This window comes from Phocoena phocoena, chromosome 4, assembly GCF_963924675.1.
Source record: "Phocoena phocoena chromosome 4, mPhoPho1.1, whole genome shotgun sequence".
In the NCBI taxonomy this organism is placed as follows: domain Eukaryota; kingdom Metazoa; phylum Chordata; class Mammalia; order Artiodactyla; family Phocoenidae; genus Phocoena; species Phocoena phocoena.
This window is the reverse complement of record NC_089222.1, coordinates 9,535,061-9,557,365: the sequence shown is the minus strand read 5'-3', so window position 1 is coordinate 9,557,365 and position 22,305 is coordinate 9,535,061. Positions and strand designations below refer to the sequence as shown.

Sequence of the window (22,305 nt, the reverse complement as noted above, 5' to 3'; positions counted from 1 at the left end):
GGAGCAATATTGTAACAAATTCAATAAAGACTTTAAAAATGGTCCTCATCAAAAAAAAAAAAAAAAAAAGAGGTGGAAGATGGAGACCAGTGACATTGTAGACTCTATTTATTAATGTAAGCAACACTAACTGCTAAAACAAACACTAAAATCTCAGTGGTGTAACACAATGAAAGTGTATTTCTATTCTCAGGCAAACAATCCTGATTGCCAAATATCCCATCAGTGGGTCCAATAAAAGATTAAATGTCCCTACCTCACATTATACAAAAAAATTAGTTCCAGGTGGATTGTGGATAACCATGTGAAAGTTAAAACAACAGAACTTCTAGACCAGTGCTGTCCAATAGAACTTTCCATGAAGATGGAAAAGCCCTTGTCCACTAGCCACATAATGCTATTGACCACTTGAAATACAGCTTGTTCAACTGAGGAAATTAGCTTTGAATTTTATTTAGTTTTCATTCATCTAATTTTAAATAGTCACATCTGGCTAGTGGCAACCCTAATGGATGGCACAGTTCTAGAAGATAACACACAACAAGATCTTCATGAGTCTGGGGTAGGCAAAGATTTCTTAAACAGGACATGAGGACTAATGTAAAGGAAGAAGACTAATACACTGAACTTCATTAAAATGAAGAATTTATGCTCACTAGAAGACATCATTAAGAAAGTCAAAAGGTAATGCAAAGTTGCAGTGCAAAAGTATGACAAAGGACTCATATCCCAAATACATAAAGAAATTGTATTCATCAACAAAAAAGAGCAATAACCCAATTTTAAAAACAGCAAAAGATTTGAAGACACTTTACAGAAGAAATTATCTATCGAAATGGCCCAACATACATATGAAAAAGTGTTCAATACAATTTGTCATCAGGAAAAGCAAATTAAAACCATGGTGGGATACCATGTATCCATCAGAATGGCTAAAAACAACAAAACAAAACAAAAACTGACAATCTTAAGTGTTGGCAAGCACAAACTAGCATGCTCATTCTCTGCTAATAGAAATGTAAATTAGTGAAACCACTTTGGAAAACTGGCAGTTTCTAATAAAGTTTAACATATGCTTATAATTAAACCAGCAATTTCACTTCTTGGTATATACTGAGGAGAAATAGGTACATATATGCACCAAAAAATATGAATTAGAATGGTTTTTCAGCTACATTCTTAAGAGCTCAAAGTGAGAGTAACCTAACTGTCCTTCAGTGGTAGAAGTATGAATAAATTGTTATTTAGGTGGGCACATGAATGTATGTGTATATACCAGGTGGAATATGAGGCAGTAATAAATACACACTACCATAGGAAAAAGTCCCACAAATATAATATTGAGTGAAAGAAACTAGTTTCAAAAAGATACCCCATTAATAATTTATTTATATAAAACTAAAAACAATCAGAAATAATCTATAGTGATAAAAATCAGAAGAGCTGCCACCTTTGTGTGTGTATGTGTGTGTTGGTGGGAGTGGGGAAGGGGAACAGGTAAAGGCAGAGTCATGAGGGAGGAATCTGGGTGCTAGTAATCTTTGCTTCTTAATCCAGATGCTGGTTAACCAGGTATGATTACGTGGCAAAAATCCTTTGAGCTGTACCATTACCATTTGTGCATTTTTCTGTTTGCGTGTTACGTGTCAGTAAAATATTTACTTAAAAAATCTCTATGAAAATTTATGAAGCGGGTCAAAGAATGATGAGCCACCAGCGTGAATGACAAAGAGAGGTCTAGATCAATGACAAAATGTTTATTTCCCCTTGTATGGCATTGTGTCTGACAAAGCTATGAACTAGAGATTGGGAGACTTCACCGTCTGAACTGTCACCTCTCAGAGATGGAGTTGCCTTTTTATGTATTTGAACACAGAAAGGGCTCATTTATCCCTCTAATAAATATTATTGAGCACCTCTACTAAGTGGTGGGCTCTCGTTTGGAGGGGCCAGTTTGGAGTAGACGGGCTTTTAATTATTCAGAGAAGGTTAAAGCCGACGATGGGCCACTCAAACTTTTCCTTACCTTCTTTCTCCCCTTCACGGACAGCTCCCTAAGCTTTCTTCTGGCTGCCACGTTCTACTGAATTCTATGTGCTTTATTAAGGCAAGTAGTAGTGCCCAGATATAATTAATTCAAGGCTTCTAGATGAATAATTTTGTCCCCAAATCTGCAAACTCTTGTGGGCAGAGGCTTTGCCCAATTCTTCTATGAGCCCCTGTGCCCAGGAGAGGGGTGAAACTTTAGCAAAAGATTGAAGGTGTGGAGAATGAAAGAATAAATGCTAAAAGCATTTAGGACACACCTGCTTTTATTCCATTAGAGTTTTCTTTCTCATTCAAGGGGGAAAACATCTCAGGTTAAAAACACTCAACAGATAATGACGTGGAGTGACAGAGATCTTCCTCTTCAAAGTTTTGATGTGGATACTGGTTACCTGATTCCCAATCTCACCAAATTTTTAAACAATCTCACTTATGTCACTGTCCCATTATCAGCTACCTGGGGACATTCTATGGATCAAACTTTTTTCTCCCTAGAATATAGACTTCCCATATCAAAGACAGATAGCACATCAATAACAGATAACACTGGTGTTTACCTATCTTTCCAAACCAGGCTAACAAAAAGTTGCAGTCTTGTTTTCCTTTTCTATGACTTGGGATCTCTATTCTGTGAGCCCACAGAGGGGACTGAGAAATGCATACTTTTGTCCTTGAGAAGGAAGGAAGATCTAGAATCAGATTTTTAAATAAATGTTTTGTTTTTGTGTCTTTTTTCTCAACCATGAATATTCTCTTCCCGGGAACACTGGGGACTTGACTCTGATGACCTCATTTCCTTTGAATCCTTTGATGTTTTGTTTCCTCTGCCTGAAGTATTTTACTGTCACCAGTGAAACCACAGAGAAGATCATATAACTGAATGTCTGTCTCTTCCATGCTCCGTGGATGTGGTGGTGGTGGGAACAGTTCTTGGCTTTTCCCTGAGATATTGGAACTCGTTGGAAGAAGTGAAAAGGCTAGCTGCCTGAAGGCTCCTTTCTTTTTTACTAGATATATAGGCAGGATGGTAGGGTCAGATTAGTCAGTTTATGAACTATTCACAGATGGATTAGCCAGCTGATGGACTATTCAGGCCTCTGTTCCTTTTCCATTTCTCTTACCCTGCTAGGCTCCAGTTTATTCCACTCCTTCTTAAGGCCATAGAAAGAAGCAGGAAGAGAAGATGTAGTGGTGAATGATGGTACATAGCGATGCTCAGAGGAGTGAAAATTAGCCTGATGAAGAGTGTCCAGTCATGTAGAAGGGGGGGGTGGAGCTTGCAGGAACTCGGCAACCTGGGCTGTTTCAAGGCATGCATCCAACCACTTGAAGAACAAATCTAAAAACAAAAGCCAACACCCTGATATAGGTAATGAGCAAGCTGGTGTTACGCGAAGGATGCTGGACTTTGGGACTTGGGTCCCTATCCCAGACATACTCTTCAGCTAGACTAAATCTGAGCTCTACAATGTGCCTCTGAGCCTAGTGATCTTTGGATTGCCTATTAATTTTATTTAAATTAAAATCTGTTGAGTGCCTCCGCTATGCAAGGTGCTTTACAAACAGTATTAGGATTGCTCTTCACTGCAAGTTATAGCTGACAATAGCTTCAAGTATAAAGTCAATTAACGGTTAAGCATAAAAGAAAGTTTGGCGGTATAAATTCCGGGGTTGGTAGCTCATTCTAGAGATGTCATAAAAGATCTATGACTTTCTGATTTTTGTTGTACTGCTATCCTCAGCATATTTCTGATTTTTTTTTTTCGTATGGTTGAAAATGGCTGCTGAAGATCAAAATAATCGTGTCCCCAGAGGGATGGAGAGAGGTGGGGGGCAAATGGTCTTTCTACTCTCAATGCTTTTTTACTGAGGAGGCAAACACTTCCAGAACTCAGAAACATAACTCCTCTTACATCTCATTGACCAGAACTGTATCACATGCCTTCACCTAGACCAATGATTAGCAAAATGAAGTGAATTATCTTCATTGGTTTAGGCCAATCAAAGGTTATCCACCAGGTCTGAAGTCCTGGTCTACAGGAACAAAATAGGAAACTGATAGCAAGGAACAAGGGAAAAATGAAAATTGAGTAGATAACCAATGGTATCTAGTACTTATTTATTTGCATAGGATCCTAGTCAACTGAGTCTGCAGAAAGAAAGTCCTTAAGGGTCTGAAAAAAGAAAAAGAGTGAGAATGGATACTTATCAAACTTTCCTGTTTAGACTGGTAGCCACAGTGGCTCAGTAAGCATTTTTTGGCTCCAGGCTTCGAAGTGTCAGTTCTAGCAATATGACTTGTTTTCACTGTTAAGACCTTTCAGTTCTTGGTGACATTGTTGTCTCATCTGTAGAACAGAACAAGGCCCATGAGCTTGGAGTTTTAAAAATTGATATTTTCATAGGTGCTTGAGACTGGAAATTATTGGTAAACATTAGTGAGAATTATTTATGAATGAGGAATATTCATTGCATATCTCTTTATAACTTTATACCAAAGATAATGGTAGGATCACTATATATATAATGTATTCATCTGAGCTGATGATCAGGATCAAAATATAATTTCAGTGTCTTTAATTCTCAGCACAATTCAGAGTTTGTAATGTATAGTTTAAAGTGACCTTTAAAAATAGATTTCAATGGCCAACTTAAATATGAATACCTTAAGAATATTACTGGTAGTATTTATTCTACCTAACCAACCATCTATTAGGATTTCCATGTGACTCTACTGCTGTTACATCCACTTCAAATAGTTCAACTGACATCTCTCCTTTCCTGGAAGACTTCTGCTCTTCTCAAGTTACTTATGTGGTTTATTCCATCATTGTGCACCAAGTTGCTTAGTTTTGAAAATTATGGTTATTCTTTTTATTTATTTTATTTTATTTTATTGCGTTACGTGGGCCTCTCACGGTTGCGGCCTCTCCTGTTGTGAAGCACAGGCTCCGGACGCGCAGCCTCGGTGGCCATGGCTCACGGGCCCAGCCGCTCCGCGGCATGTGGGATCTTCCCGGACCGGAGCACAAACCCGCGTCCCACGCATTGGCAGGCGGACTCTCAACCACTGCGCCACCACGGAAGCCCAAAACTTATGGTTATTCTTGATGACTCCCTTCTCAGCACATTCAATCAGTTGTCAAATGTTATCAGCTCTGCCTTTAACACAGTTCTCATGCTTAACCTTCCTTGTTCATATCTCTTTCAGGTTAGCAGACTATATTTACATCTGAGAAAACAAACAAACAAACAAACAAAACATCTGGGGTGATTATCTGGCGGAGGGGCAGCGGGTAGGTGAGGGTTTCTAGTGTTTGGAGGACTTTTCTGAATTTTCCAGGTTTTCTATAATCATTTATCACCAGAAAAAAATGAACATAGAAACAACAGAATCTGTTCTTCAGAGATGTTAATTTGGTTATTCTCAGTGTCCTTCATTCCTAAGTATATGATGCCTGCATCTGTGTCTGTCAGCATCTAATCTTCTGGAAGGCATGACCCTGGCTCATAAACATCCCACACAGCCTAGGCATTCCAGCAGTGTTTGCTCAGTTAAATCTAGTTGAAGACTCGCCGCACCAGATAGCCTCTGCTGGTCCTCTGGCTGCTCCACGCTGCTGCTGCCTCGGCCCATCACTAGCAAAGAAGAAATCTCTATGCCCCTCACCCGCGATCGCTCGGGCACGTGCAAAGCTGGCTTTACTGGAGATGACGCCTCTCGGGGGAACGAGTTTCTGTCCACCATCGGCCACCCCTGACAACAGGGTATCACGGTAGGCTTGGGACAGTCACGTGGGTGATGAGCCCAGAGCGAAGCTCAGCATCCTGACCTTCAAGTGCCCCATGGAGCACAGCATCATCACCAACTGGGACGACGTGGTATGGAGAAGATAGGCACCAACCACAGCTTCTACAATGAGCTGCGTGTGGTCCCCAAGGAGCACCTCCTGCTGCTGACCGAGGCCGCCCTGAACCCTGAGGCCCATCCTGAGAAGATGACTCAGATCTCCTTCGAGACCTTCAACACTCCGGCCGTGTGCATGACCGTGCAGGCTGTGCTGTCCCTGTAGCCTCTGGCCGCACCACTGGTACTGTCCTGGACTCTGGAGACGGGGTCACCCACACTGTGCCCATCTACTAGGAGTACGTGCCTCCCCGCTGCCCCACGCCATCCTGCGTCTGGACTACGGTGGCCGGGACCTGACCGACTACCTCGTGAAGATGCTCCCGAAGCGTGACCGCAGTTTCACCATCACCGCCCAATCATGCGTGACATCAAGGAGCAGCTCTGCCACGTAGCCCTGGAGTTGGAGCAGGAGATGGCCACGGCTGTTTCCTCCTCCTCCCGGTGAACAGCTGCGAGCTGCCCGACCGTCAGGTGATCAGCATCCACAGTAAACAGTTCTGGGGTCCAGAGGTGCTCTTCCAGCCCTCCTCCTGAGTATGGAGTCCTGTGGCATCCGGGAGATCACCTTCAACCCCATCCTGAAGGGTGACGTCTGGGGAGACCATCATGTACCCCACACTGCCCGCAGGATGTAGAGGGAGATCATTAGCACTGTCTCCCAGCAGGATCAAGATCAAGATCAACCCTCCTGGGCTTCCCTGGTGGCGCAGTGGTTGAGAGTCCGCCTGCCGACGGAGGGGACACGGGTTCATGCCCCGGTCCGGGAAGATCCCACATGCCGCGGAGCGGCTGGGCCCATGATCCATGGCCGCTGAGCCTGTGCGTCCGGAGCCTGTGCTCCACAACGGGAGAGGTCACAACAGTGAGAGGCCCGCGTACCACACACACAAAAAAGAGCAACCCTCCTCCTGAACACAAGTACTAGGTGCAGATCGGGGGCTCCATCCTGGCTTTCCAGTTGATGTGGATCCGCAAGCAGGAGTATGACAAGGCCCGCCCCTCCATTGTCCACTGCTGCATAAGTTCGTTCAAGAGTATAAATTTGCCCTGGCAAGTGTGCACACCTCATGCTAGCCTCATGAAACTGGAATAAGCCTTTGAAAAAAAATTTGCCCTTGCAGTTTTTATCTGCTATCAGCTCTGGATTGTACAACTTGCTGATTTTGACCTTCTGTTTACGTTAACTGTTCCTTTGGTCTATGTTTAATATCCTGTACATATCTTTGAGTTAAACCCCCAATACATGCAGCTCCGTCACTACCTGGCTGAGGTGAGAACATGTTTGTGGAAGAAAAACCCATGGTCCTGATGAGAATTTGCGAGCCCATGAGTTTCTTGACCTGTGCAGGGTATTCGTGTGTAAGAGCTGCTTATTCCAGGATTTCTTTAGAGGCTGGCCAGAGTCCTGAGCCAGCTGGCATTTGTCTTTGGTGTCCGACGAGGTTGGGAAGGTCCCAACCTTAGAACCCACTTTCCTTTCTTACCTCACAATTTCCTGCCAGAATACCTGGTGGTTGTTACTTCCCTTGAGATGGAAAATGGTTTGCATTTACACCTATAAATGTATTCATCCTTTGAATTTATGTAAGGTTTTTGTACGCAATTCCCAATTCTTTAAGAGATGACAACAAATGTTGGTTTTCTACTGTCACGTGAGAACATTTGGTCCCAGCAACATTTGGTCATTGTGAGGGAAATAAAAGTACTGCAGTAAACAACAAAAACAAATTCAGTTGATTGTTCGGGTGGAGGTGAACCACACAAAATTTTGTCACTCTTAAGATTAAAAAAATAGCTAAAACAAATCCTTAAAATTTTAGTCTTCAAAAAATCCTCCAAATGGCTCAAAATTTCAAAAGAATGAATAAGAGATTATGTGAAAGAAGAGAGCGAAACTTTCAATCTGCTTCCTTTAGAAGTTACCATTAATTCTCTTATCAGTTCAAGAATTTATTTCGTTCTATGTAACTTTCTCCAACTGTTAGTTTAAATCTTTTTTGTACATTTTTCAATAACTTTCCCTTCTTTTGGACTCTGAGTTGAATCATATCATTAAGATTCTAGGCAGAAAATTTCAGAACAGTTGGACATTGGGATATTACAGCATTCAGAATAATTTATTCTACATCATTAGTATATACTGCACATCTACCTAGCCTAAAATTTTGACAAAGTCTTTGACAAAGGCTGAGAGAAAGCAGTTCCCAGAGAAGGAAGAAAAGAAATTTCATTCTAGCTGGCTAGACTAGATAGCATCTTGATTTACTATCAAGGTTCCCAAATATTGGCAAGTAATGATTTTTGTGTAAATTATACACTTTGATGTGTACAGAGGCTATGGAGCATTTTATATGAAGTAATAATATTAAGTATTTTGATTGAATTAATGACTGCTTAATCTGAAATCTAAGGAAATAAACAACACTAAATATGACACACTCACCCTTTATGAACTTAAATTCTGGGACAGTCCAAGTTGCCATTTTTGCTGATCTTTGTGGATATAAGATTGAGTTACTTTATTAGCAACAACAAAACTTTCAATCTTCAGTTGACAAATTATGTGGCCACTTCCGGAAAGATTGCTCAAGTCTTTCTTATTATTAACCTATCATAACTCTGATTTTTAAAATAAAAGCTTATTTCTTGTTGAATTTTCATTGAAACAAACATGCCTGTTATCAGTTGTGTTCAGGGACTCACATCTTGATAGATGACTAAATGTCTCTCCTTTCCTTGGATCCTCTCTCCCCTTCTCAACTCTCTTTATATAAGAATTGTTCCCATCAGATGAATGGCTTTGAATAGCAATATTTATATATTTCAGTGGCCTATAACGACGTGGTTCTTTTTTTTTAAAAAGAAAGTGCTGGTATAATCAAAAAACAAAAATCACATAAAAAAAAAGAAAAGAAAAAAAAGAAATGACACACTACCGTTGATTATAAGTTTTTAACATTTTTAAATACTCAAAATACCTGCTTTCAAAGAATGAGAGAAAAGTGGAATGAAAAATGGACTGATTTACATGGTCAGGCCAGTGGATAAAGAGAAGGCGCCAGCTTCTGTGTTTCTCCAACTCTCTGGGAGTCTTGGTGAGCATATGCTAGCATGTAGCAATGTAAATTGAATACAGTGTAAATTGGATTTGAATGAATCTCCAGCCGGACAAGGCAGTTTTCTCTTTGACCACTTCAATGGAAAAGTCATAGTCAAATCAATTGGTTCCTGCAATTTTTCAAAAGTTGTAAGAGCTTTTAATACAATTTAACAAAGTGGAAGGGAATGAGAGAAAGCATTCTCTCCCACATACACTCAAAATCTTCTCTTTTCCTCTCTCAGGTACAAACACTTGTACAAATACAAATGTTCATTTGCTGTTTTCATTGTTTTAAATAATAATAACTAACATTTACACAATTCTTACCAAGTGATAGGCAATGTTTTATCCCCTTTATATTATATATAGAGGATATATAAAGTATAAATATATACTTAAAATATACTTTAAATATATATATAAAGTATAAATTTATGTTAGATTTATAAATATATATAATAAATTAATAAATATTAATAAATATTATAATTATATATATAAAGTGTAAATACACACTATATATAAAGTGTAATACATACACTAAAGTGTATATATTAGTATAAAGACTAATCTTCACACAACCCAGTGAAGTAACTGTTATTATCCTGCTTAGTAGAGAAGGAAACAGGCAAAGAGATATTAACTTACATCCTCAAGGTCACACAGCTGGTAAGTAGCTGGTGGGATTCAAATCCAGGCATCTACACCAGAGTGTGGGTTCATGAGGTTGATGTGTTTCCCTCTCCCTGTTGTAGCCTTCTTGAACGTGGAGACTTCCTTATTCAGCTACAGAATAGAAATGGCCCTGGTTTCAGAGGCACTCAGGTCTAGATTCTGATTTCAAACTCTGAGAGTTCATAAATTATTGTAGACTGGCTCTCAAAAAAATGAAAGTCCTGATTTATAGTTTTACTTGCTTTCCATGATGTAGATACTTCTGACGTGACTGATTTTAAGTTACCCGTAACTTAACAACTGGCTTGCAAAATTCTCGAAATTCTAATAATCAGCTCTTGCAAGCTGATACGAGATGGCTCCAGCTGATGGAGAGTCAGCAATGAACGGTTTTGTTCAAACTCGGGTCACCATCATCTAGAACAGTGACATGAGGCAGTTGCTCGTTCATATTTATTAAATAAAGGAATGAAAATGCCTCAGCTTCTCATACTCTCCGTTCGCTGTATCAGTAAAATATTCATACTAGTAGTATCAGATGGGTTGCTGAATGGATCAAATGTTAGCTGAAAACATGTCTGCAAAATGCCCAGCTAAATGCCTGGACCTTAATGGAACATACATGCTCATTCCTGTCCTTTTGGATTACTGCTCCTTACAAAGTGTCTTCTACCTAGTGGGAAGTGAATGAGTGAAGGAACAAGTGAACAACTGAATGCATTGGTAAGGAGCCTCAGTTCCAGATAGGAATGGGTGACTTTAGTCTTTATCAATCAACGTGTAACGGAGGGAAGTATGTGGCAGCATTCACGTTTTCGTGACTTCACCATAATTTTAAATGTCCCTCTTGTCTTAGGCCAGGAATGTGAATTCAAATGCCCACAGAGGCCAAGCTGTTAAATGATTAAAATATGCTCAAGGGGAAGAAAGTCGGGAGTAGATGGGATTAAAACAAACTGAAGATCACACATTCACCATATAGGCACACACATTTAAACATTTTTAGACTTCTGTGTGAGCCAAATAAAGCATGTCTTGGGCTAGGTATGGCTCATGGACTCCCAGCATTCCACCTTTGGTTTTGGAATGATAAAAAGCATGGACTCTGGGGCTGACACTGGCCTGATCTGAAATCTGGTTGTGCCACTTACTGGCTAGTGGTCTTAAGGGAAGTTACTTAAACACTCTGGGGCCATATCCAAGGGGTGGAAGTGACCCCCAGAGGCTCTAGCAGCGACCAAGAGTGAGGCCAGGCATGCATATGATGAACTCTTAATCCCCAGTTAACTCCCAGCCAAGAGGTAGGGAGGTAGGGACAGTTTTACTTGACCCTTTTTTTTCTGCACATTGGCCAGGAGGAGAACATTTCTCCATGCTATTATTGGAGACTCTCTAGTACAATAACTGGTTCTCAAACTTGGATGCCCATTAGAATCACCTGGAGAGTTAAAAAAGTGATTCCTGGATTCCAAGCCCTGTACTTTGATGTAATTGATCTGGGGAATGGCTTGGCATCAGATGATTCTAACATGCAACTTCGATTAAGAAACACAGTCTCGGGCTTCCCTGGTGGCACAGTGGTTAAGAATCCACCTGCCAATGCAGGGGACACGGGTTGGAGCCCTGGTCTGGGAAGATCCCATATGCCGCAGAGCAACTAAGCCTGTGCGCCACAGCTACTGAGCGTGTAAACCACAACCACTGAGCCCACGTGCCACAACTACTGAAGCCCGCGCGCCTAGAGCCCGTGTTCCGCAACAAGAGAAGCCGCTACAATGAGAAGCCTGCGCACTGCAACAAAGACCCAATGCAGCCAAAAATAAATAAAAAAGAAATCAACTCCTTAAAACAAACAAAAAAAAAGAGAAACACAGTCCTAAAAGATGGAGGGAGGAAAAAAATTATATGATTTTCAGGGGACTTTATGTGAATTACTTTAACGTGCATTTATAGCATGCTATTTCCTTTAACAAATGAATGCACAGATTTTCCACTGGACTTCAAATATTTAAAAAACAACAGCCATTAAAAAAACTGTTTGGTCTCATGCACACTTGCATTTATTGAAACTGTTTTCTGTTTAAAAAAATGAATTTTGCCTTCATGAGACATATAGGATGACATATGATTGTTGCTTTAAAACGTGAATGTTCTGTCAGTCATCTCTCTCGGCTTGAATTCTGCCTTGCCCTCTGGATAAACTCCCACCAAGATAAAGCTTAAGTGTCTCACCTAATTTGCCAGGAGGCTGCTTACCTATTTAGGTTAGGGTACCAGAGTTGATGAGAAATTCTTTGGGAAGCCAAGCACAAGTTTTTGCTTTCAACTATTTATAGCAATCAGCTGGATTTTCCAGTCCCTCATTAGATCAATCATGGCCATTGTCTTACAGTTGAGTGGGAAATCGTTACAGGTGGAAGAAGGCAAGATGCTTCTAATTCAGCAGAGGCCCCCCTAACAGGAAATCTGCGAGGAATTATAATCAAATAGTAGACTTGTCAGGGGAATGGAGTTGCTTCCAAGGCAGGATTTCTGAAGCCTTTCTGGATTCTGGGTTGAACATAAAATAAAAGGTAGAGAGAAACTGCAACAAACCCACATAGACAAAGAGAAGACAATGCTTTCTTTCAGGTATATTGCAAGTCCGGTGGTGGGTTTTCAGCTTTCGCTGAAATGCCACTTGGTACCGACACATTTAGATTTGGTGGGGGCTTATCTTTTCTATGGGCCATTTATTTGGGAATGTGTTTTACAGGTGGCGCTGTTTCTGGGTCCAAACCCTGGGCTTATGTAGCATAGTATACTGCACATCTTTGCGGCTGAATCAAGTGTCACGTATTATGGACTGCCGGTAGCCAATAATTTGGGAAGTTCTTTTTTCCTCTCTCTGCTTTTTCCCTGGCCTATTGAGCCACGACAGTCAAAAGCCAGCTGAACCCATCATGAGGGGGAAGGCAGGAGGGAAATTGCTGGGCTCCAGATTTCTGCTTGGGCCCCTTACGTGGGCTCTGGGGTGACCCTAGGAGCAGGTGGGTCTGATTTGGCATCACTCCCATTAAAACCTGCCTCAGAAATCAGTTTATTTGAAGGAGTTAATGAAAGTGCTAGATATTTTCTACCCACTGGCAGAGGGAAAAGTAGTGCACACGTCTGAATAAATAACTGAAAATGGCTTCTCACTGTTCAGGAAGTACAATCAATTTGAAATTAGGATTATGGAAACATCTGCGAAAATTCAAGTGTCATCTCAATTTGGGCTCATTCAGATCCTGTATTTTTCAACTTCCCAAGCAGTGCATTTAAAATCTAATCCTAATTAACACACATAGTTTAATTATAGCCAACAAAATATTCTACAAAAATTGTGTGTGCTGGTTGGGGGGATGGGTGGGGAGGGAGGAGGTGAGGGGGAAGCCAGACAAACGTTCCCTGATTGTAAAAATTCTTGTTGGGTTAATAATATAAATCCTCAAGATTTATAACACACACTGAAGTTTGCTGATCAGGAATCAAAGTCACATAAAAAAGCATGGAGCCTCCTTGCTTCCTAGACCTACTTTTTTTCTTTCTTCCTATTTCTTGTTAACATGGAAAGAACAAAAGCCTTGTTAGTTTGGCTCATGCACTCTCGTTTGGGGAGAACTTTGTTGCTTTGTTTATTTTTTTTCCCTCTGATCAGAAGATAAACCTTTATGGTTGTGTTTGAGTACAAAGAAAGACATAAATCTACTTGCATAAAGCAAACTTTATGGTCTGTTGTTTTAGCGATGAGGAACACCTCTAAGGATTTGAAGGTTTTACTGAGAGGCATCCAATATTTTTGGATGCTTTACTGGAAACTCATCCTGATCAACCAAAGACAGCAATCAACCATCTTGCAGAATTATTGGGAGGTGTTTTCCCCTCCCAAACCTGGCATAAGTGGAATGTGCAAAGGGAACATAAATTTAAAGAAAAGAAAACAAAAATCAAATAAACAAGGGGGGAAAAAACCCATCTAGAAGCTAAAAAAATAATTTTAACTAAAATTAACTCTGGGAGAGAGCCTAAAAATCTTAGTTGGCTTAGACTTTGTTATTTTGCATAATTATTTTCCTCAATCATAAACATAAGGGAAAAAAGGAAGATTTAAAAATTTCCTTAAGTACTTTGTTCCTCTGTTACTCATGTTAAAATACAGAGGACTAACTTCTACCGTAGATTCTGTCTGCAGAATTTAATGATGTCCCTATTATTGAAAAAAGAAAAACAGTCAAATTCTTGGTGTCATTCTGAAAATTTTACTGTGATATTGGCTGTAATGAACTTTGACCCTCTGTTAGTATTAAGCAAGTCTAGGTTTCTGAGGATATGGTGTTGATATTTCTTAGGTTAATACCGCTATAATTTCCCACACTAACCCCAGTCTTGAAGACAAAATTCATTTTTTTCTTTTTCATTCATTTCATGTGCTTTTTATCATGCATTTTATTTTTTTTCAAAATTCATTTTCTTTAGCTTTTAATAGTCTGTACACTTGCCTTGTCTATAAGTCAATTCCATTCCTTTGTCCATCAAAATTTGTAAGAATTTATAACAATGGGGCAGTTTTCGATTGGTTAATAGTGATGAATGAATTACAGAGGGTACGCTATGACATTTTGTTGAAAAGAATCTACATTTCTTTGCAGAAACCAGTATCTCAGAAAGGCCTGTACAGTAAGAATGTAAGGTATTTCTATACTTACAGGATAATGTTTAAAGACTAAAATCAACCTTGAAAAGTGGTCTGCAGATTAAATTAAATTTAAATTTGATTAAATTTGATTAAATTTTTTTGAATAGTAATGCTAACAATTTTTTTTAATCAATTCTTAGTCTCTTTCATTTTTTTCTCTCTTCTTCTCTCTCTTTTCTAGTGCCTTGCCCTCCAAATTGAAGAAAGAGATCATTTATTCCTATCTTTGTCATAGAGCCTAGCATAGGACTTGGCACATAACAAGAAAGCAGTAAATACAAATTGAATAAAATAATTAATTCTACTTATTCATTGATTTCCATGGTGAAATTAGAGATATGATTTTTGGCTGGGTGTAGGAAGGTAGCTATAGAATTAAGCGTAATAATCTTCTGGGGGAAAAGATAGAAAATTATTATGTCATTTTTTATTTTATTTATTTATTATTTATTTTTTTTGGTGACATCATGGGGCTTGCGGGATCTTAGTTCCCCGACCGGGGATTGAACCCCGCACCATGGCAGTGAAAGCACAGAGTCCTAACCACTGGACCACTAGGGAATTCCCTATAAGCCATTTTATAAAATGACATTTTATAATGGTAATTGTCAAAGCAAGTCACAAAGTAAGAATGAAGAAACTGCAAAGGATTTGGAATTCAGGCATTGGCATCAAATCTGGATTCAAATCTCATGCCTCCCTCTTATTAGCTGTGTGATGTAGCAAGTTACTAACCTCTGTAAACCTTGGTTTCCTCATCTATAATGTGAACCTAGGGTTTTAGTAAGAATCAAATGAGATAATGCTTGTCAAGTCCTCAGCAAAGTGCCTAGTTTAAGATCATACACTGAAGTGATTATTATTAGTTAGAAATATCTTCATTTTTGGCATAATAATTTAAAGGTCTGAAGGAAAAAATACCAACAGCTGAACTGTACAGAACACCAAGGATTGAAATGTCCCCAGACTCTTTAAATCCTTCCAGATATTCTGTGGCACAAGGCTCTATGCTCTCCCTGGATTCCAGGCCCTGTTTCCTGGTGGAATGCGGAAGCTGTTGGCTTGTAGAAAGGAACAGGTTGTTCTGGGCTGAAGAGTGAAGTACAGAGGGGCAGAAATGCAACTACAAATTCAGGAAAAGGGAGAAGCGGCAGTTAAAACAGATTTTCCAACCTTCCATAATTCACATGTATCTAAATACTTTCCCAAAGACTCAGACTCCCAGTGTGATGGAAACAAAACCACGCTTGACCCAAGAAGGGCAGTCATCTGTCCAACAGGCATTCTGTTATTGTGCGGTTCGGAAATTAGTGCTCGAGTGCTAACAGTTATTGTCGAAATAACTAAGTTAAGAATTCATTTGTAATGTAAAATAGATAGCTAGTGGGAAGCAGCTGCGTCGTAGGGGAGATCAGCTCAGTGCTTTGTGACCACCTAGAGGGGTGGGGTAAGGAGGGTGGGAGGGAGATGCAAGAGGGAGGAGATGTGGGGATATATGTATGCATATAGCTGAGTCACTTTGTTATACAGCAGAAACTAACACAACATTGTAAAGCAATTATACTCCAATAAAGATGTTAAAAAAAAAAGATTGACACAGGATAAAAAAAAAGAATTCATTTGTAAAACAAAAACAAATAAGAATGATCCCATTTTGTGCTAAAATATAGTCATGACACTAAGGCTACATTTTTAACCATAGAAATTGTAAAACACAGAGATTTATACAAAGCTGGAGTCTTGGGAATTAATTTCATTGCTGTGGGTAACCTAGAAACAAGCAAGCATGATAGTTTTGCTATCAACATGTTTATATGTGATAATGGGAGAGGTGAACAGGGCTGATCAAAGATTACTGGCATCAACAGATCATCTGATCAAAAGATTAATGATGGTGGCAAGAAGCAGTGTATGGAGGATATAGGTGGAAGCAGTAGAAGGTCAAATATGGGAGAGTGGAAGCATTTGGAACTTTAACAACACCTTTGTGGGTTTGGGGGCCTTTAACAGAGGATTAGAGGAAACATTAAACGTCTAATGCTCTTATTTTCAAGCCAAAATGTCACAACAGAGCAATGTGAAGCAGGTAGAGTCAGGTGGAAACAGAACATGGTGTGGAAGTTTGGCTTTCCACTTATGGTAGAATTACTGATGGAGGTTTTTCTGGTTCCATCTATGGTTGTAACATTGCCACCAGTTTTGTTCCTTGGCCAGAGTCGATTAACGTAAGGGTAGAAATGCCTGATGTAGCTGGACAGGAGAGATTCTCTTTCCCAGGAATTTGAAACATGAGCTGAGATTCTTAGAGGCAGGAGGTGTTTTCAACCTATTGTTTCGTGGTCAATGTCCCCAAGTTCCTGTTGTACAGTCTTCCACACAAGGCCTTGTTCAGCTCTTCCTCAGTCCATGAGCTACGTAGTATTTTTCTAATAAATCTTGCCCCCATCTCCGACCTTTTGCATTAGTTCAGCAGCATTTGCTTGCCACCAAAAGACCTTACATGATTTATCCCCTATTCCCTTCTCTTCCCCGGTGACGGTGGCTGAACAACCATATGAGCTCAAGAGGATTAGACAGCTAAGTATAAAAAGTTGTTGGTCCTACAGATCAAGACAGTTCCACGATTTACAAAATACAGAAAAACAAACAACTCTTTGTAATAGCTCATTTTCGTTTCTAAGCTTAGGGAAAATAAAGCAGTGGGAAGTGATTAACTGAGCAGGCTCCAGAGTTTGAGTCTCAGTTCTATCATTTACTATGTGACCTTAAACAATTTAAACTCTCTGTGTTCTTTGTTTCTTTATCTGACAAAATGGAGATAATGTAGAGTTGTTGGGAGGATTAAATGAGGACACACATGTAAAACACAACTTCATATGGTACTTTTATAGAGAATGTTGGTGATTTTTGTTGTTATAAACAGGTAGAATCAACATTACTTTTTCCATTTTATATTTCCAAAAACTGAGGCTCTAGAAGATGAAATGACTTGGTCAAGGTCACACAATGGTAGAATGAGGTCCAAAGTTCCAATTTTTAAAAATATCATTCACAAATATTTATTGAGTACCAGGCCTTGGGAATACAGGTCCTTGCCATCAACAAACTTAGAGTCTGGGGCAGGGGTCAGCTAACTACCACGTGTCGGATAAATCCAGCTCTTTGCTTTTATAAATAAAGTTTTGTTGGAATGCAGCCCTGTGCCTTTGTTAAGCATAGTGTCTGTGGTTCTTACCTGCTACAGTGGGAGAGTTGAGCAGAGTTTAGACTTTTGGGTCCAGCCCAATAGTCCAAACTACTTACTCTCTGATTCTTTGGAGAAAAAGTTTGTCAAATCCTGGTCTAGTGGATTTATGATATGTTGGACTAGAAATGTTTTCTTTAATTGTAAAAGACTAATTAAAACAAGAAAAAAAATCCCTCAGAATGTGAACAAGTTTTAGTCTTTACAGCCTCTATCATACCCAATACAATTTTTTTTCACCACTTTCTAAGAGAAAGATTCTCTTTTTGCAACTGTGGGAAGTTGGAAAATGGCTTCTGATGGATTCACATTTCCTCCTCATTTTTCTCAATGTTTAATTATCCTTCAGACCTATAGCTTAGTATATTGTCCTTGCTTTTCTAACTAGAGAAGAAACAATGTGTTGTGTTATCTAATTTGGCTAAATTGCAAAACTTCTTGACAGACACACCCTTTAGCAATGCAGCCTAGAAACTGCTCCCTGAATCATCTCCTTAATAATAATAAAATTAATCACACATGTTCACTTATAATATTAAACAATTAAATCATTTCCGCTGTCCAGTATCAGGATTTTGAGCATGTTTGTCCACATATTTTAACAAAATCTGATTAGCTGCTTTAACCTTTCTCATCTAAAATGCACATGATGAGAGATGTGGCAGAATTGTTTCTACAAGAGCTAGAGACTCTTCCACAAAGGACGGTTGAGTACAGCAATGTCATTTTTCGGATGAAGTCCTCCTAGCCTTGCTGGTTGGAGAAAGTAAGTGACCCTTGAAGCACAAGATACAGATCCAGGCATCTGGTTTCCTGAATAAACTCTGTGACATGCACTCTGGAACAGCTTTGCTTATAAAGGGAATGCAGTGCAGAAACCATCGCAGATGGGCTGTCTTGTTGGAATGCATGGGGTAGTGGCACCTGAGTTTGAAGATACCATTTGGATTTATTTCCTTGATGAGCAGTTTTCTTGGGTAAATGCTGTTTAGAATAGTTCTAAGCCTGGCTGCTTAGAAAGGGCCAGGCTGGAATAACCACCGAAATTACCCCCAGCAGGAACTTCTGCAGTCTGGGAAGGGCACAACACATGCCATGGGAACCTCATCCATGCTGGGTTCCAGCTGACTGGCTCACTTGGGGGAGAAGGCAGACACCATTTGACACAATAAGAGTGATAATTGAGAAAACAAATTCTCAGGAAAGAATGAATCTGAACATCAGGCAGCTGCAAAGTTGTATTCAAGGATATTGAGTATTGACAAGGAGGAGGAACTTGGCTGTACCCATTACAGGAGAACCAAGCCCATCTTGTCAGCAGACAAAGGGGTTTAAGTGTTCCTAGTTGTGTGAGCCATTACCAGGAAGCAACCAATTTAAACTGCCATCCTGATTTGACTAAATTTGTTTTAAAAATGCTGAAAGTAGAGAAAGGTAGTGGTTTAAGCAATTCTAGGGCTACTTGGAATTAAAATTTCTATCAGAACTGGCATGCTGCATTGTGGGGTGTCAGACCAATTAGAAGATTGTTACATATTATTTCTTTTAAATTGAAGTATAATTGATGTACAATGTTGTATAAGTTATAGGTGCACAATGTAGTGATTCACAATTTTTAAAGGTTATACTCAATTTGTAGTTATTGTAAAATCCTGGTTATATTCCAGGATATATATATGTGTGTTGTAAAATATACCCTTGTAGCTTATTTTATACATAATAGTTTCTACCTCTTAATTCCCTACCCCTATATTACCCCTCCCCCTTTCTCTCTCCCCACTGATAAGCATTAGTTTGCTTTCTACATCTGTGAGTCCAGTGGTTTTTTTTTTGTTGTTGTTATATTCACTAGTTTCTTTTATTTTTTATGTTGCCCATATAAGTGATATCGTACAGTATTTGTCTGTCTCTGTCTGACTTATTTCACTTGGTGCAATACCCTCCAAGTCCATACATGTTGTTGCAGATGGCAAATTTTCACTCTTTTTAATGGCTGAGTAGTATATCATTATGTGTGTGGGTATATATGCACCACATATTCTTTATCCATTCATCTGTTGATGGACACTTAGGTGGTTTCTATATCTTGACAATTGTAAGCAATGCTGCTATGAACATTAGGGTGAATGTATCTTTTCAAATTAGGGTTTTTGTGTTTTTTGGACATATACCCAGGAGTGGAATTGCTACATCATATGGTAGTTCTATTTTAATTTTTTGAGAAACCTGGTTTCCACAGTGGCTACACCAACAGTGTACAAGGGTTCCCTTTTATCTATATCCTTGTGAACATTTATTTGTGTTTGTGTTCTTTTTGATGATAGTCATTCTAATAGGTGTGAGATGATATATCATTGTGGTTTTGATTTACATTTCATTGATGATTAGTGATGTTGAGCATCTTTTCAAGTGCCTGTTGTCCATCTGCATGTCATCTTTGGAAAAAATCTCTGTTCAGGTCTTCTGCTCACTTTTTGGTTGGGTTGTTTGTTTTTCTGATGTTGATTTGTATGAGCTGTTCATATATTTTGGATATTAACACTTTATCAGTCATATCATTTGGAAATATTTTCTCCCATTTAGTAGGTTGTGTTTTTGTTTTGTCAATAGTTTCCTTTGCTGTGTAAAAGTTTTTATGTTTAATTAGGTACCATTTGTTTATTTTTGCTTTTATTTCCATTACTCTAGGAGACAAATCCAAAGACTATTGCTATAGAAATAGATTTTCAAGATGGCGGAGGAGTAAGACGTGGAGATCCTCCCCACAAATACATCAAAAATGCATCTAAAAAAATAAAAAAAAAAAAAAAAAAAAAAAAATGCATCTACATGTGGAACAACTCCTACAGGACACCTACTGAATGGCTGGCAGAAGACCTCAGACTTCCCAAAAGACAAGAAACTTCCCACATACCTGGGTAGGGCAAAAGAGAAAAGAATAAACAGAGACAAAAGAATAAGGATAGGACCTGTACCTCTGGGAGGGAGCTGTGAAGGAGGAAAAGTTTTAACACACTAGGAAGCCCCTTTACTGGTGGGGACAGGGGGAGGTGGGAGGGGGAAGCTTCGGAGTCACAGAGGACAGCACAGCAACAGTGGTGCAGAGACTAAAGCAGAGAGATTCCCTCACAGAGGATAGGTGCCAACCAGCACTCACCAGCCCGAGAAGCTTGTCTGCTCCCCCCGCTGGGGCAGATGGAGGCTGGGAGCTGAGGCTTGGGCTTCGGAGGTCAGACCCCAGGGAGAGGAATGGGGTTGGTTGCGTGAACACAGCCTGAAGGGGGTTAGTGCACCACAGCTAGCCGGGAGGGAGTCCTGGAAAAAGCCTGGACCTGCCTAAGAGGCAAGAGACCATTGTTTCGGGGTGCGCAAGGAGAAGGGATTCAGTACACTGCCTAAACCAGCTCCAGAGATGGGCGCGAGCCGCAGCTATCAGTGCAGACAGCAGAGACAGGTATGAAACGCTAAGGCTGCTGCCGCCACCACCAAGAAGCCTGTGTGCAAGCACAGGTCACTCTCCACACCTTCCCTCCCGGGAGCCTGTGAAGACTGCCACTGCCAGGGTCCTGTGATCCAGGGACAACTTCCCCGGGATAACACACAGTGCACCTCAGGCTGTTGCAACATCACACCAGCCTCTGCCACTGCAGGCTCACCTCACATTCTGTACCCCTTCTCCCCACAGCCTGAGTGAACCAGAGCCCCCTAATTAGCTGCTACTTTAACCTCGTCCTCTTTGAGAGAAGAAAAGACGCCTTCAGGAGACCTACAAACAGAGGCTGGGCCAAATCCAAAGTTGAACCACAGGAGCTGTGAGAACAAAGAAGAGAAAGGGAAATCTCTCCCAGCAGCCTCAGGAGCAGTGGATTAAATCTCCACAATCAACTTGATGTATGCTGCATCTCTGGAATACCTGAATAGACAATGAATCATCCCAAAGTTGAGGCAGTAGACTTTGGGAGCAACTGTAGACTAGGTGTTTGCTGTCTGTGACTGACTAGTTTCTGATTTATATGTTTACCTTAGTTTAGTTTTTAGTGCTTGTTATCACTGGTGGATTGTTGGATTGGTTGCTCTCTTTTTATTTATTACTATTTTTTAATTTTAATAATATTTCTTTAAACTTTTTATTTTAATAACTTTATTTTATTTATTTTTCCTTTCTGTCTTTTTTCTTCTCCCTTTTCTTCTGAGCCTTGTGGCTGACAGGGTCTTGGTGCTCTGGCCGGGTGTCAGGCCTGTGCCTTGGAGGTGGGAGAGCTGAGTTCAAGACATTGGACCACCGGAGACCTCCCGGCTCCACGTAATATCAAACGGCAAAAGCTCTCCCAGAGATCTCCATCTCAACACTAAGACCCAGCTCCACTCAACAACCAGCAGGTTTCAGTGCTAAACACCCCATGCCAAACAACTAGCAAGACAGGAACACAACCCCACCCATTAGCAGAGAGGCTGCCTAAAATCATAATAAGTTCAAAGACACTCCAAAACACACCACTGGACTCCATCCTGCTCACCAGAAACACAAGATCTAGCCTCACCCACCAAAACACAGACACCAGTCCCCTCCACCAGGAAGCCTACACAAGCCACTGAATCAACCTCACCCACTT

General features: G+C 40.1%; 1 pseudogene; it reads left to right on the top strand.

Annotated features, from left to right (window-relative positions):
* The window catches only part of LOC136122619 (actin, cytoplasmic 2-like), a 63,007-nt pseudogene extending 56,416 nt beyond the window's left edge, over positions 1 to 6,591 (top strand).
* Positions 6,592 to 22,305: the final 15,714 nt, after the last annotated feature.